Raw genomic sequence first — 5,482 nt, forward strand, 5'->3', positions numbered from 1 at the left:
ATTAGTCAACCCATGACTCAAGAACCACAGGTTGGTAAACTGGTAGCTTTCAGCCACTGCTGAGATGCTACTACAAGGAAGCAAGGTGCTCACTGCCAGCAGCTCCAACAGCTTCCCAATAAGCAACAGACTGCAACAGGTTAAGCTCTTCTGGTCTGCAACAATCAAATTGTAACAAACCCCACCCCCCCAAAGAGGCTAAAGGGCGACCCTCCATGGCAACCAAAAAGGCAAGCAACAAGCAACAGAGTAGGCTCCTGCAGCAATCCGCATGACTCAAGTACAAAGCTCAGGGACTCCATCCGATGTCAATCAGCTGCAGAATAAGGGACAGGACTGAGTCCCCTCTGGGACAGTCAGTGGCAGAGGGTCAGCAGCACAGGCAGCTCCCAGGGGGTCACTGCTCTAAACCCCTGACCCAGGTAACTGGCCCCACATGCCTCGCGGCTCACCAATCCCGCTCCAAGTGCCAGCCTGTGCCCTGAGCTCCTGGGGACCCTTGTCCTGGTGCTCTGCTGCTCCTCAGGATCACAATGCCTTGCCTGCTGCTGTCCCACTTCCCCAGGGAAGGTAAGGGGCTTCCTCAACTCACCAGCCCAGCTTCCTGCTCTGGATAAGGATGCCACCTGCGCTCCTGGCCGCTCCTTTTTCTCCGCAGTGGAGTGGGGGGCTGACTGCCACCCCTAGCCTCCGGGACGTCCAGCATGTCCAGCACACTGCAATGGGGCCTTGGGGCACCAGCTCTCTGCCCTAAGACCTGGCTGCTGCTCGCTCTCTGCTGCAGGGCTGGAGGCATGGCCACCTGCTGCTACATTCTTCTCCCAGGGCCTTCGAGGCTCTTTAGAGGGGTCTCTCTGCTCCCTCTGCTGGGCCAGCTCACCCCAGCTCTTCTTAGGCCTCCTGCATTGTTCCCTAGAGTCACTGTCAGCAGCCCCCACATGCCAGTTCGGCTGCTGCTTTTACCCCCTCAGGCTGTCCCTCCCTGGCTTACAAACCGGCCAACCAGGGCTCAGGGTGGCTGGCCCACAACCCCGGCCATCCCCCTTCCATGCGAATGAGGGATTGAAAACCCCTTCTTTTGACTGGCTTCTCCTTTTCCACAGGGCAGGGCTCCCCTGCTCCACCCTTGGGGTCACTCAGAGTTCATCGGCACTGTTTCTAAGCCAGGGTAAGTATCTCAAGCCAATCTGGTGAGCCCACGTTGGCAGTCTGTTACATATCAATAAAACATTGTGTTCAATTGACACGTGTGTATGTGCATGTGTTTATATATGTGTATATGTATGTAAGTATGTATCTATATCGTGATGTTTCATTTTAATCACAGATTTTGGAGTTTTTATCAGAGAATTTGTGATTTTTTTTTTAAATCGGAGAAATCCAGGATCCCTGCTTATCACAGTAGAAAAAAAGAGTAGTATTTTGGAAGCTGACTATTGTAGAGCAGAGTTTCCCAACCATCAGGCTGTGGCCCAGTACCAGGCTGTGAAGGGTTGGCTGCCAGTCCATGGCACAAGCCCCATGCTTGGACCCTGTCTGTCTGCCCACAGTCACATGCAGGGTTAAAGCTGGGTGGTGGGGCAGCCCCTGTCCCACTCCTGTGCTGGTCCGCATATAAAAAAGGTTGGGAACTACTGCTGTAGAGTGCAGATTGTGAGTAGGAAGTCCATGGGAAGTACTGTTTTGCTAAATATGTGCACAGCGATACATGGTGTCACCGAGTAATATGATCTCGGGAATGTGCCAGAGATTACTGCAGGATTTGAAGTTTGGATCCTCAAACTGCAGCATCTACAGATAATAGCAGTGGAGTAATTATGGCCCGGCCCCTGTCCCTTCCAACCCAGTGTAGCTTTGCGTCAGACTACTTTTCTGTCAAGAGTTGTAGATCATTTTGGCTGTTTCCTAGGCTTATGTAGGGTAGCCATAGTTCATGGTTCAAGAATTGAAATTTTTTTTCAATGTTTTGGATGTTTCTCAGCACCTGAACTGTTGCTTCCCTGAATAGACAATGATATGTTACTATCCTAAACTCAGATCTAAACTACTCTACCTTTTGGAAAGTTTAGCTCTTGGTTTGATGCAAATTTTACAGCTTAGACTCACTTTACCCTCAGATCACTTTTTTTTCAATAGGGCTGGTCTCCAAAAATTGGCAGCGATGATATTGCTAAATGGCTCCTAGCAACTTCTTTTGAACAATCAATAGTTTCATCTTTTCCTAACTTTAAAAGTAAAAGCAGAACTCAGGAGTTAAAAAACAGCAGCCAAACTTCTTAGATCTGAAAGAAAACCACTCCAGACTTCTTAAAAATTCAGTTTTATAATAGCCATAAAGGCCTCCATAGCAGTCCTTTAAAAGTCAGATAAGGACAAACTGCACCATCAACTTTGTCTTAGGCCCTTAACTACTCTAGTTGATCTTTATCTGACTGATAAATGGCTCTGACATTGGTTCTTATTGCTTCATTTTAAACCTTGCTCAGAGTTGTGGAAGGGGATGTGTAGCATACTTTTCTACTTAGCCCAGAACTTACCAAACAGAGGTGCAAAAGATAGTCCTGCCTTGATCTGATCATAGTTTATAGTTTCAAACAAACCTCCAGGAATGCCCTGGTCATGAGGCTCTAGTAGTGAAATCATTACACAGCAGCCTTAAATTCACAGGCCCATTAAGGAAGGTCTCCTGAATGACATTAGGCTGAACCCAGCCTCACTATTAGTGGGAACAATTGCAACTGCAGGGCACAGACAGAAGTGACAATTTTTGCCCAATCTGGTCATAGAAAGCAGTCTATAAGCATGACAAAACACAAGTGTATGGCTGCAGACAGCTTAAAAAATGGCCAATTGGGTGAAAATCTGAACCCTCATTGCATGAGGGATGAGATGAAGAAGTTTTAAAACAGAGCGTCTTCTGTAACTTCTGTCTGCACTGCCCATGTGTGCAGCTGCAAAATAAATTAATTCTTGGCCAAGTTGAAATAGCTGCCTTGTTATGTGGTTTGCACTCAGCTTGGTGGTTTGAGTGACCATTTCTCACTTTACGCTTGAGCTTTGCTTTTTGGGAGTTAAGAATCTGTTGTGTTCTGTTATAGCCATGTTCTTATACAACCTTTACTTCTGTTATATGTTATTGGGATTTGTAACTGTGAACATTCAGAAATGGGGAAGTACATTGTAATGTATTCTTTGTTTAAATGTAGCCTGTATCTTTACACAGCTACACAAATGCCAGAACTTTCTTTCTACACACCTGAAATCAATCCCTCAGCCCAGCTTTTTAAGCATGGAAATCAATCCCTCAGCCTAGCTTTAGGGATCAGGATCTGTTTTGTTGCAGAGGTTAGTAGTGCTTGCTCTAATGTTTCTTTAATGAGCTATTGTCAGCTTTGAATCTATAGGTACTGTGACTTGCAGTTAAAATGTCATTGTTCCTATGTTTTTGTAAAGGCATTACAAATCTTAAATATGTATTGTGGAAATAATAGCTGTAAGAAATTGGTTTTCTTGCCAAGCTAGTAGCTTTTTTTTTTTTTTATTGTGAGCTTGGTGACTGCTGGTGTTTTTTCTTAGCCCCTGTCCTGAAGCCTGATAATGCTTTGTCTTCATTTGCAAAAAAGCAAGGTTAGTACTGTAATAATGAGAAATTCTACATGTACCTTTAAAAAAAGTAAACATTTAAGTTATGGTTAGGACTCTAACCAGTAGTTAATGCATGAAGAAAATTCTGAAGGTACAGAAAAGGTGTATTTAGTTCAAAATTAAAATCTAGTAGCCATTTCAAACAAAGTTTTAAAGAAATAGTTTGCATTATTAAAAAAAGTTTTGTGCTAAAGGGTAATTTAGGAATATTTATGAAGAAGCTTTTCCCATTATGTGAAATAGTAGTTGCCTTTGTTAGGTATTGTGGTCATAGTTTAAATTGCGCTCAGCTGAATTGTGCAAAAGAGGTGTTGTGCTGAAGGAATTAAGTGTCCTTGTAATGTTTTCACATGGGCCTGTATTATGATGGAACCTGCGCTGATAAACTAGAAAAGATCATGGGCTAGGAATGTAACTCATGCCACTAAAAGAAGCATTACCGTTCTTCTGGGAGCCTAACCCCATGAGCCTGACAAGATATGTGATAACTGAGGTACATAAAATATAAGCTGATTGAAAACCTTAATTCCAGAATTTGAACTGAGCCCCACTTTAATGGTTGAAAACTTGAATTCCTCATTCCTTTCAGGCAAAGCTCTTTCCTAATTACTGTGGAATTGCAGACAGTGGTATTTCTGGCCTGACCAGCAAAAAAAAAAAAAACATACCCATTCCCTTGGGATTTTAGAACCAAGGGATCCACAACATGCACTGCCCTGTCAATCTGAAGCTTTATAAAAGATTTGGAAGCTGGGTATTGCTTGATTGGTATGGATCTGGCATAATGGCCATATCCAGATGTGTGTGGATGTTTGGTTTCCTGAGAACAACTAGCGGTGGTGCACCTTGTGCTGCTGCTAGTTGTCTCCTGGGAATGCCTGTGCCCTATGAGCTCTGGCACCTGGCAAGCTACCCCAGGTGGGGTAGGGGAATAAACTCCAGAGCTTATCACTCTACAGTTTATTGCTCCTGGGTGTGCCATTTGAACATGTGCCAAGGACCACAGCACAGTGTGTCAGAGCAGCCCTGGCTGGGAGGGGGCCCTAGAGGTCAGCCTGCCAGTCCTGGATTAAGGTGCTGTGGAGGGGCTGCAAAGGTGCTCCAGTGCAGGGCTAGCCAGCAGGGGTTATTTCTACACACGTGCTGCTGTAAGTAAAAAACAAAAAGAAAAAAACCCCCAACAAACCAACTCTGCAGCAGGATAGTGCTTGTATTTACAAGTACTATCCTGCTTTGGAGTTATTTAGTTTACTCTGGCTTAATAGGGGCACACGTGTAGATGCCAAGATGTTTACCGCGGAGCTAATTAGTCAACTCCACAGTAAATGTTTCATGTAGATACATCCACTGAGGTGGGAGGGGAGGGGGATGGCACATGGCTGGATGCTGAGCAGGGAGGTGGGGATGGCACGCTGGCAGGTAGGGACAGAACGCTGCCACCTCCCAGGAGGAGGAGTGGGGTGGGGAAGCTCACCAGGCTGGGGTGTGGCAGCGTGCTAGCTTACCTGCCCTGGCCCTGCTTCTGGAAGGTGGCAACGCTCCATCCCTGCCTGCCCTTGCATACCCCTTAGGACTAGTCCAAGTACCCCCAGGGGTATGCGTACCCCCAGTTGACAACCCCCGTCTTAAACACATTTATGTTTTTTATTGTAGTAAGATAGAATATTCAATGACAAAAAAAAATGTGTTTAAACATCACAACAAAGTTACTCTGAATAAAATTCACTTAAAAATAGATTAGTATAACAATGTGATGTACAGAGCTAAATGTCAGGATTATTTGTAATATGGCACTAATCCATGTATTAATGTTGCATTATCCTTTTGGACTGTCCTA

The 5,482-nt window shown here is 45.0% G+C and overlaps 1 long non-coding RNA gene across 1 annotated transcript in view; it reads left to right on the plus strand.

The window, feature by feature from the left end:
- The first annotated feature begins 3,311 nt into the window (after positions 1–3,311).
- LOC109300995 overlaps positions 3,312–5,482 on the plus strand; it is a 28,345-nt gene continuing 26,174 nt past the window's right edge. The window contains exon 1 of the long non-coding RNA XR_002098395.1: positions 3,312–3,345. This is a non-coding gene — a long non-coding RNA (uncharacterized LOC109300995). The remainder of the gene's footprint in view (positions 3,346–5,482) is intronic.

Source organism: Gavialis gangeticus, unplaced genomic scaffold (assembly GCF_001723915.1).
Source record: "Gavialis gangeticus isolate Ggan-Ray unplaced genomic scaffold, GavGan_comp1, whole genome shotgun sequence".
Taxonomy (NCBI): Eukaryota; Metazoa; Chordata; order Crocodylia; family Gavialidae; genus Gavialis; species Gavialis gangeticus.